Below are 11,046 nucleotides of genomic sequence, written 5' to 3' on the forward strand. Positions count from 1 at the left end.
TGAAAATGTCGATCTTGTGTCTTGTTGAACGGTAGTGCAACTCTATGTCGCTCCCTTGGCTTCCTCCTCCGCCCACTGGGGTATATCAGAAGGTACGGTAGCTCTAAACAGCCCTTTTAAGGAGACAAAAGAAAATTATTAGAGCTGTATTTATAGGGTAGTCGCAGAATGTTCCACAAGGTCGTGCCAGAATCCCAATGAGGGGGCGAGAAGCGTCGAGTCAAAGATGCTCGACTCGGAATGGCTGACATTCCGACCAAGCAGGGCATGACTTCATTGGGTCCGTATCGTGCACGTGAAACATCCGTCTAAATGATGTAATGTTCGGTCATTAGAGACGACTGGCCTCCGAACAGAGCAAATAATCCTTTCCTCTTTAGTTGAAGCACGAGGCCCTTCAGCTAGACAACTCTCAGGTTTTCAATTTAAGGTCAAAATTCGTGCTCTATACCGATGTTTTAAGCCCAATCACCCTATCTAACACTTGAGCGGTCACTTCCATGTTTATTATATCGGAGCACTCGTCCACTATCGTTACCACGTTAGGCGGATGAGGATAAATTCATCAGATCAGCTGATCGGACGTTCACTGTGAAATTCAATTTTAATGTGATTTTGATGGTGTGATATCTTGGTGCTGCTGTGTCGCTCGTAAAAATTCTGCATTCATTTAGTCCAATAACAAGCTCCTGTCATGAGTGAGTCAGTCAAAGCGGGTGACACGCACACATTACAAGATATCCTTGTGTAGACTAAACGTGTATGTTCACAAATAAACACAGGACTGTATGCATGAAAATTATCGGACCACCACATGACTGAAAGATCATAGCTTGTTCAGCGCAGTTGTTTCACTTGGTGGAACCATGCAGCCCCAGATAACATAAGTGATATCCCGAGTCGTGCTGTGCAGATTGTTTCGTAGTAGTTCAAAGTCAGATCGGTCGATCATTCACAGATATCTTCTCAGGTTACATCCTAAGAATTTTAATCGGAACTTGGCCACTCTTTAAGCTCATGCTGGTGACGTGGACTGCTGAGCGAAATGTCCACCGTACCTGTCGGATGAAAGCGCAATAAAGAATATGCATGATGCGAACTTCTTGACTATAACTATGGATATTTTAATCAGTGCTCTGTGCATAAAAGTTTTATTTCTTTCATGCCTACAACATCGAAACCGCCGGAACCACCCGCATGCACGTAAGAAGGACAGCTCCGTTCTTTGAGGAATCGAAGTTTGGCTCCTTTCTAGAGTCTGCAGTGAACTGTCCCTTTATTCATTTAAACAACTGCAAGATCATATTTCTTCTATCTTACCGCGTTAGTATGTCTCTGTTTGTGCAAGTTAATTTCGCGTGTCTACCGAGGTCGATTCCACATAAGGATGAGTCGCGTAATTTTCCACCCATCGTGTTCCAGTGCCACACAACTATGCAGACAATATACTTGTTGTTTTCAGGTTTTCATCTCAGATTGACATAGTTTGACCGCGGAACCTTTATGAAATCTATATAAAAGGTTGTGAGAGAATATTTGCAGAACTTGCATTACAAGAAACGGACGATTCTGAAGAACCTCCTAGAAAATAAATACCTCCCAAACACTTGTACGAATTGATGTACTTTTTGGTTTTCTAACAGTGTAAACCGCCCACAAAGCGCATGATTATTCCATCAGGAATGGTAGAAAAACGTTTATTTGTTTGTTTATTTTGAAGCCCACACGTTTTTCACAACTTTATCTTTCGGCGCCTACATTCGTCCGCACAATTGCGTACGTTTCTTATGCGGTGTTTTGCGCTCAACAAGCTGAAGCCATGTTGCCAAATTTTTCGCATTATTTTCACAAAAGGGAAAATGTTCGCCTTTACATCCCGGAAGATATTTTCGCGTGACTACGTACAGTCAGTCAGTACTTGGGGTTTAACGGTACGCGTGCGTGCGTACCAGACCCCAAAAACAAAACGATGTTAACACCTATCCTTAGAAGCATCAACAACGAAGAATTAAGCTGAATTCTTGTGAGTCGTCCGTCAAAATAAACTGAGATGCAACTGGATGTATTTTGCTTAAAACGATCTTGTTTCTACTGGTCATCATTTGGAATTGAACGCTTAGTATCAAATACTAATTTTTGGAATCTGAAACACTCAATCCATGAGATGAGCTCACAGGATCGCCTTTTGGGGCAATATCCAAACACAATGAGGAACGTTCGCCCTTCTATTTGCCGAAGTTTGTGAAGTTTAGTTCCAAGTAGAACATACGACGGATGAACACCGGAGGAGGGTGCTGTGCCCACCTTATGAGCCCCAAGAAACAGAACTGGTTGTGGGTTTTCGAAGAGTCTTTAGCGGCCTTCTGGCTTCTTCCCTTCATGCGTACACATTAACACACCTCAGAAGTCATACCAAATGGAACATGAGTCAGCCTTCGTACAACACACCCAGTTAAGAGTTTAATAAACGGGCGTTTAAGCTGGGATTATGGTAAGTCTCGTGTGAAAACGAAGTTGGCTAGAAAATGGGTTCATTTGTCGAAAGTGTTATCTTTCTTGGAGGCTGTGGGCCAAGTTAGATGAGATGTACGAATGGTTGATCTATGGTTAAGAAAAAGACTTCTGCTTTATTTGTCACTGGTAGATCTCCAAATCAGGGAATGAAGTGCAATGCAGCTGGAAGAAGCCAACCACATAACGCCGTTGATTAATCACAAACCTTCAAATGCAACCGGGTGGATTTCCATAAAGTAAAGTTCGACAGTTTTGCTTGCCCATTTCCCTGAGAACTGTAGACTGCCCTTTGGCTAGTTGGAAACACGTTATCAAGAAGCTATTTTTGCAATTCAGATGGCACAAAGAGTGAACAAAAGGTGATTTACCGAATAGAGCAAACAGTTGGGAAAAGTGACCTTGAAAAGAATAGGTGAAGAGAAAGTACAAAACCCAACATTCACAATTAGATGACTTCATCAGGTGCCGCATTTTGTGGCGAGATCTAGCTACTACAAAAACAATTTGTAGGTTGCCAGCAAGCGCAGGTTTCTTGTGACTCGCCGGTGACAATGAAACATGAAGGTGATTCAAGTCCACATATTTTCCTCTATTAAGCAAATGACAGTCTGTTGGTTACTCTCAAAATCACGAAATCCCATTACGTACTTTGTTCTAATACATTCATACCCACGGTTTCACCAATGTACATTGTACTCCTTACTAACAACCCATATCAAAGTTCAGGCCGGCGGCAACTACTGATGAAAGCATCGTTCAAGGCTGTATGCTCACTTTGGAAGGTACCACCCTCAGCCAGATATATCAGTTTTTTTGATGAGCTTATCAAGCGCCTCTCTGGTGCCTTGTTCCAGTTTTTCTGTCAGATGGCAAACGACCACCTCGTTGTGTTGCTTCCCATATCCAGAGATTCATATTTCTGCACATCATGATCATCTGAAATAAACTGAGCAAGAGGGATATAAAGAGTCGATATTTTGGTTAATGTGAGCAGGTGTTCCCCCTCAAAGGCTGAAGAATATGTGAAAACAGTAACTCGACTGCAAACGCTCGTCGGAATCGAGGAAAGTAGCGTCACATTGATAAGGCCGGCCGGAACTTTCAGTTGCTTTTTATTTATGAATCGAACGAATTGTAGTGAAATGTGGCAACTAAACCGCGGGTGAAAAGTTGTCAACGACTATTCTATTAACAACAGAGGCACGTTGGTTTCAAAACAGGGGAAAATTTGTGGTGCGATGCAGCAAACCATCACGCGAAGTGATAAACAGTTCTACAAATCGGGACACAATTTTCGATAAAAGTATATCCCTACCGCTATTCTCTTGCCAATCTACTGATGAACATTCCTTACATGTCAATTATTTCATGCCAGGGGCATTGCATTCCAGTTGGATGAGATGATGGCATCAAAAACACTTTGAAAGCAATTCGGCAGAATGAAGTATCCGCCAATCTGAATCGGTATACATTATTATTCCATTAGAAGATATCTTACTCCAACGGAAGTGATATACGCGCAATTAAACAGCCGGCTTTTAGAATCCCGAAATAAGCGTAAGCACATCTGAAGTCCTGGGAAAGTAAACTGCGCACATTTTATTATTAAATGATAAAAAATTGGACCTGTGATTGAGCATACTTGAATGTATGCTATATGCTGTACATACTGCGTACTATAACTTTGGTCATCCCGTTTCGAACGATTCTGCCTCATACTAATTAATCCTTGGAATATATTAGTAGACCAGGAAAATATCCTGTTCCTTCTATGGAGTTAGGGAAGAATGACTAAAGAACTTCAAATGCGTCAGCAATGTGTATGAGATTTTCGGGAAGACGCTTACTAGGCAAAATTGTTCTAAAAAGGGAGTCGGAATAAGGGCAATTATCAAGCTTGATTTCGCGGCCTCATGGAAAATGTGCACATTGCGTGTTGTCTCAGATTTCCACAAGGACATACCACTACTTGGATGGTACGTCAATGATGTCTTGCCTTTTCCTAACTGGTGACAGTTCCAACAAACTAATAAAATCTATTGGATATTGGATAAAATGTATGGGATATCTATTGGAAAATATGCCGCAAGATAAAACAACCTTGGAGTAAATTTGCTGCCGTCGCTCACAGGACTCCGAACTGACGGTGGATTTTAGTATGGTGACAGCTTATTGGTTGCCTTCAAATTTTTGTTTGGCAATACTTTAACGCAAGTTCTTTTCAATGATATCTGACTCGTTTTGTCGATTGTTCAAATAAGATTCATCCTGAAGCGAGAAGCATTTTTAATGCTTCTCATATGTTCTGTTGATATAAGCGGAGACATGTTCTGCTGATGCAAAAAGTCGCAAATTTTAATACAAATTGCCAGAAAAGCTACTTTACTTTTTAAGCTGAAAATTGCTAACAAAATTGAAGTCAAAAGGTTTTGCATAGTCCATATTTTGCGCAAGAATTGTACTTTTTGATGTGGAACTAGTCGATGTATCTAGCCTTACCGGCTAAACCCTCCTTATTCGTCATTTGCTTTTTGTTGTCAGAGCATGCCAAACGTGCACTTGTGATGATGCTAATGTCGCTGAACAACCAAAAGCCCAACTTACAATCATCCATGATGTTGCACGCGAGACGTCTGGTTGCTTTTCCGTTTTACTGCCACTTTTTGATTCCCCCTTCTACTGTGCAAACCCATCAGCCAGTCTCCAATTTCGCTTTGATATGTGCCGCCTGATCGAACAGAACCATATAAAAGCTGGTAGGTGTCATTTTGTCACTCAGAGCGGCGTAAACCGGAGAGTTAATGTACATCAGATCCGCTAAGTAGAAAAATAACCTGGCCTAGCTGGTCAAAAAAGGGAATGGAAAACACCAGGTATCTCACGTTTCAAAGTGATATTCTAAAGCAGCTCTTTTTAACGAGAGGTGGTTTGAATTGAACCAAGTTGCAGTAATATAATCATGAGTCAAATCTTTATTGCAAATATCTAATATCATCGGGAAAGCTGTACAGATGGTCTAGTATTGGGTTAGGTTGTCATTTTCTAATTCATCATGTATGCAAGAGATGCACCGAAAATTTCACAACGCTGATTGGTAGAAATCTCTAGCCTTCCATGTTTTGTGGTTTTTACGATCAAAATGATTAACATTAAATTTAAAAAAAATACACATGACATAATGGGAAATGAGAATTGGCCACAAACGTAGCGAGTCAAGCTGCCATCAGAGGGCATGCATCCAAGTTGTGTACTTCCCACTGTCTCCGTACTTGACAGAAATAGTGGAAGCAAAAGATTTCGTTCGCCTATTCACATGTTTTACTGTTTATAATACCAATGCATAATGGGAAATGAGAATTGGCCACAAACGTAGCGAGTCAAGCTGCCATCAGAGGGCATGCATCCAAGTTGTGTACTTCCCACTGTCTCCGTACTTGACAGAAATAGTGGAAGCAAAAGATTTCGTTCGCCTATTCACATGTTTTACTGTTTATGCGTTTGTTTGGTTCTAATAAACTTCGGTGCCTTTTTCTGGGCTGCAATACCCCCGTGAGCTGCTTTTCTTTGCGCAGGGAGAATCCTTTATTGGCTTATTCCCCATGAGTCCAATAAGCTGGGGGTTTTCTTCCGCTGTTCGATAACTGGTCATTCGATTTTGGCTCTTTTGTGTGATAAATGTACCATGGCTATGCTTTGTCACCTTTACTTCTCTTCGTTAGACTTATCCAAAATAAGTTCCAGCTTACCAACAGTATACAATAATTTTGGGACTCATTCTGTGGTACCCTAGACTTTACTGAAGTTGTCATCCTTGTGCAATTTCAGTTGGAACTCTCTGCTTTCTGACAACAAAACATCCCCCCCTAAGCCAAAGAATTTTATTTAAGTTTTTTTGCTGCATACACTGTTACCGTAATCCATTACCACAGTCTCCTCTCTTCTGGATTCTTACTCGAGTGTTAGTTTGCTTGGATGAATCACTGTAAGCAAGAAAAGATCCTGGAGCTCAGAACTTCAGTTTTAACCCTGTGGGTCACGTGAGCACGTCGCCTGTACCAATTAAGTAAGCCAATCTGATGCATTGAAATAGATCTGTATGATAAAACTATTCCAAATGGACCAAGTCCATCTTGCTGAAGTATTCAAGGCATGAAGGAGTTTTGGCGGTAGCATTTTTATCAAACCATGTGGGCATATTATTAGTTTGATATTCAAGGAAATATACCCAGAAGTTAATATTTTTGACGTAAAATGCGGTAGCAGTATGAGGAATCCCACCAAAAGGGAGAAATCGTTAGCAAAAACCCAACGACCGTGTGACTGACCGATGGTTTTTGAATGCTCACCTTTACGAAAGCAGATCAAGAAAGCATCTTTCGAGTGTTGGTGGATTACAATTTTAGTGATTTATTGGAACTTTTTTGTAACGTCCCAATGGCTGCGCAAAATATTGCCCTGAATCCTTCCTATTAATAGTTAACATCTTCCGAAATGGGTTAGTGCAAAAAAACTGTTCCCCGGATGAGCGATGCTTCCCTCACTGATTTTAGGAAAATAATGGAAAATGTTACGAAACATTCTGAGCGCTTTGCAGAAAATTTTGATTTTTGACACCCGAAATATTGTGCCGCTGAACGACGTAGGTTGTTGAGCAGGGTTGATAAATATGTCATAGTTATACTGGAATGTAAAAAAATATACTGAAAAAACATTCTCACTATAAATATTGCCATGTTACTGAACATAGTAGTAGTAAACTTTTGTTTATCCCTTGTATATTTCTGGTTTCGTTTAGAGTGGAACCACCAAATGAGTAATATCTTCGAGCAGTAAAAAACCTTCTGAGTGCTTCCGACGTAGAGCTGTATGCGAATGGAGCACTTTACTTTGTTCACTGTGATGGATTTTTTCGTTATAGGTACTTGCGCAGCAACTATTTTGCACATGGAGCTGCACCGTTGGCGTATCGTTAAATTTCCAAATCGCACTTACAGATTTAATGTGTAATTTGACCTGCAGGTGCAGTCTAAGCTGGATTGTGATAGTAAACAACTACAGACACAATATAAGCGTCGTATGCAATGACTTTTTTCAGAGAAGTTTAGCAACGACTTTTTACTTGGACATGAAATCCTCTAGCAAGATTTTTGTACTGTTTTCATTGCACGTTTTCGCGACGTTCGCACTAATCTTGGGCGTTATTTATATTACAAGTTTCATAGAAGGAAATATGGTTGGCTAGGTTACAACGTCCAGGTGTGCCATGTTCAGCAGACAAAGGGTAAATACTGACCGATAACAAAACCAAGTAACTTCCGAAACCAGCAAAAACTCAGGTGTAATGTTTGCGTTGGTGTCCAGTGGTGATGTGAATCTTCGTTATTTATGTCACTGAGCAGCAGTCCTTTCAATTCCCTTAACTTTACATTTGATGTTTACATTGTCAGGGTTGTGTCATGGGAAACCAGTTGCACAAAAAAGTGACTTGTTCATGATAGGTTATAGTCTGGTATCAGTTTCATTAATTTTGAAAGTTGTAAACGTGGACAAAAATGTATGTACGCCATAGATTAGCAGTACGTTTGCACAAAGTATCGGAGCGGTGCATCCGAACTAAAAAATAACCTATTTTATGCGACACTGGCCCTTTGGTTTACCAACCTCCCAAGTCATACTCACACAGGAATCCCGGTAATTTCATATTCTCGCCCATCCTACTTTTACCTGACAATCTAACCAGCAGCTATCCCGACCTAAAGCTGCCACCTTGACGTGGTGGTCGGGCTTGAGTGCTGCAATCATCCTGCGGGCTAAACTGGCTGGAACGTCGTTCCACAACCATGCCAGGAAGGCCAAAGGGGAGCAGCCAGACCAGGAGCAGTGAGACCCCGCACTACGAGTAAACCTGGTACGAGGCGGTCTAGGGTTAAAGTCGTACTGTTCTCTGCGACAGGAGTGTGAAGGCAGTAAGTGTTCTCCCCAGGCGACCAGCATGTCCATATTTATGTAAGCAGCGATGCTGCCTTCCCCCGAGAAAGGACAGGCTAGAAAAGGTCGGCCCCAAAACCGCACACTCCGATCCCCCAACGGTTGACCGTAACCGCCGGTGCATTATCCAATACGGTCGAAATACTTTTAAAGCCAAAAAGCCCAGTGCTGCTCAAAAGGCTGCTGTGAGCAGCCATATCAGGAATGAGACAGTAATGCCTTATTCTCTGCGCCCTCGGGTTAGGCCAACCCCCTGAAGCCGAGCAGGTCAGGCTATTGAGTCGTAGACTCCGGGCAGGGTCCCCAAAGAAAATCCTACATTCTCTCACTGTCTCGTGCGTCAGACTTTTGAGTCAGAGGCTAGATTCAGGGTCCCCGAACAAAACCCTACGTTCTCCCACTGTCTTGTGGGTCAGACTTTTGGGTCGAAGGCTCAAGGTGGGGTACCTCAACCAACCCCCGTTTCTCGGCCTGGGCGACCGGGAAGTATCATTTGCCCGCGCAGCTCAGCGTCCACCGTTTTCCCTCCCCAACCCCTTCCCACCGCACAAGCAAACGTCGCTGGGCCACTTGACTGTCAGCCATCTGACCGAAGTTCCTTATGCTCCTCGCTGCCTACAAAAAATAAACAAAATAACACCTTTCTAAATCCACGAGACCATTTCTATATAGGAGATTTAACGTCCGTACTCTATGTCAAATTGGCAAACAGGCACTGCTTGCTGAAACCTCGTACTCCCTTAAAATTGATGTATGCTGTGTCTCCGAATCATGCATACAGTACTCGAGCGTGGTTCTGGATGAACTCAGCTCTTTCACATTTCTTCCTCCGTGTGTCCGGTGACCCAGAAGCGATGACTGGTGGAATATATCGCGTGAGAGTTGCACTCAGCCCCAGAGCTGAGAGCGCTTTGCTGGATTGGATCCTAGTGAACAGTCGTCTCTGCGCCGTCCGGCTATCCGGTTCAATCAAGCTCAATGCCTCCCGGCATAAAAAGCAGTGCCTGTTTGTCGTGTCGGCTCATGCCCCAACGGACTGTAATTCTGATGCGGAGAAGGATACTTTATGTCGAGAGCTATCCGGGCTCATTCTTTAAGCAAAAAAGCACTGACATTGTGTTTTTTGCAGGTGATATGAATGCTCAGTTAGTCCGAATAAGCTCCTTGGAATCACATTTTGTCGGTCGATTCGGAGTCCATGCTCGCCAAACAGACAACGGAGAGCGACTCCCCTAGTTGTGCGCTGATTATTAACCGTTTCTGGTAGGTACGAACTTTGAACATAAACGTTCGCATGGCGTAACCTGGCGGCCATCAACTTCAAATCAGTCGTGGACCCAGTTGAATCACGTGGCCATGAGCCACTGGTGGAGAGCCACGATTCAAGACTCTCGTCCCTTCTGGGGCACACCACTTTATTCCGATCGTGCCATCGTGCGTGCACGCTTGACAGTTCGTTTCCCTTCAGGCCCTCGCAAGTCATCAAGAGACATGCCAATCCAGTATCTTCGAAGAACTACTTTAGTCGTCATCATCATCAACAGCATGACATCAGGACAGTTCGTCTTCAGGCCCTCGCAAGTCATCAAGAGACATGCCAATCCAGTATCTTCGAAGAACTACTTTAGTCGTCATCATCATCAACAGCAAGACATCAGTGTTCAACACTGATACTTCACTGCCGTACGACCATGATTTATTTGAAAGCCTTATTGTAAAGAAAAGAGTAAAGGTGGACGGGGAAGGGACTTAGTGCTAGCTTACCACAATCATTCCGAGGTGCCTACACCTCCAGGCATTCACTCAGGCAATCTGGATAGAAACTGGCAACAATGACGCCACTGACATCGGTTGGCAGCCATATCTTGTAGTCTCCAACCAGGCACGGTGAGGATCACGCGGTCCCCTCCCTGGAAGGCGGGTAGCACCGACAGCAGCCCAACAGCTCTCCACAGTAAAGCAATACTGTGGTGGCCGTGAGCATGTGGATGAAGCGGGGCAAAATGTGAACGAGCTATATTCGTGGCGTTCAGTGCTGCCTGCCCGACGTCTCCAATTCGATTACAGGACCACTGGATGTCGTCGAGGTTGTTATCCATGACTGATGCCAGGAAAGCCATACCAGCAGGCAACGAGTACGACGCCGCACTCAAATCCCTCAGACGCCAAATAGTGAAGAGTCTAAGGAAAGACCGAGAGCTCTGGTGAACATCGAAAGCTCGGGAGATGGAGAAGGCTTTTGCTGCGGCAAACAGCCACGCCCTTTATCAACTGATACGATCGGCTGGCCCTAGAAAAGAAACGGTCAGGGAAACGATAAATGAAAAAGATGGCTCATTAATTCGCTCGCGAAAACGTCGACTGGAGAGATGGGCCGAACACTTCGAAGAGCAGTTCAGCTGGCCTCATGCAACACAACCAGTGGAGGTAATGCACACAGGCGAATGGAATGTAAACCTTGATCGCCCTTCAGAAGAAGAAATAAAGTACGGAATAGCCGTACTGAAAAGTGAGAAGGCACCAGGACTGGACGGTCTGTATCCA

The sequence above is a fragment of the Opisthorchis viverrini genome, assembly GCF_000715545.1.
Source record: "Opisthorchis viverrini unplaced genomic scaffold opera_v5_126, whole genome shotgun sequence".
NCBI classification, from domain to species: Eukaryota; Metazoa; Platyhelminthes; class Trematoda; order Opisthorchiida; family Opisthorchiidae; genus Opisthorchis; species Opisthorchis viverrini.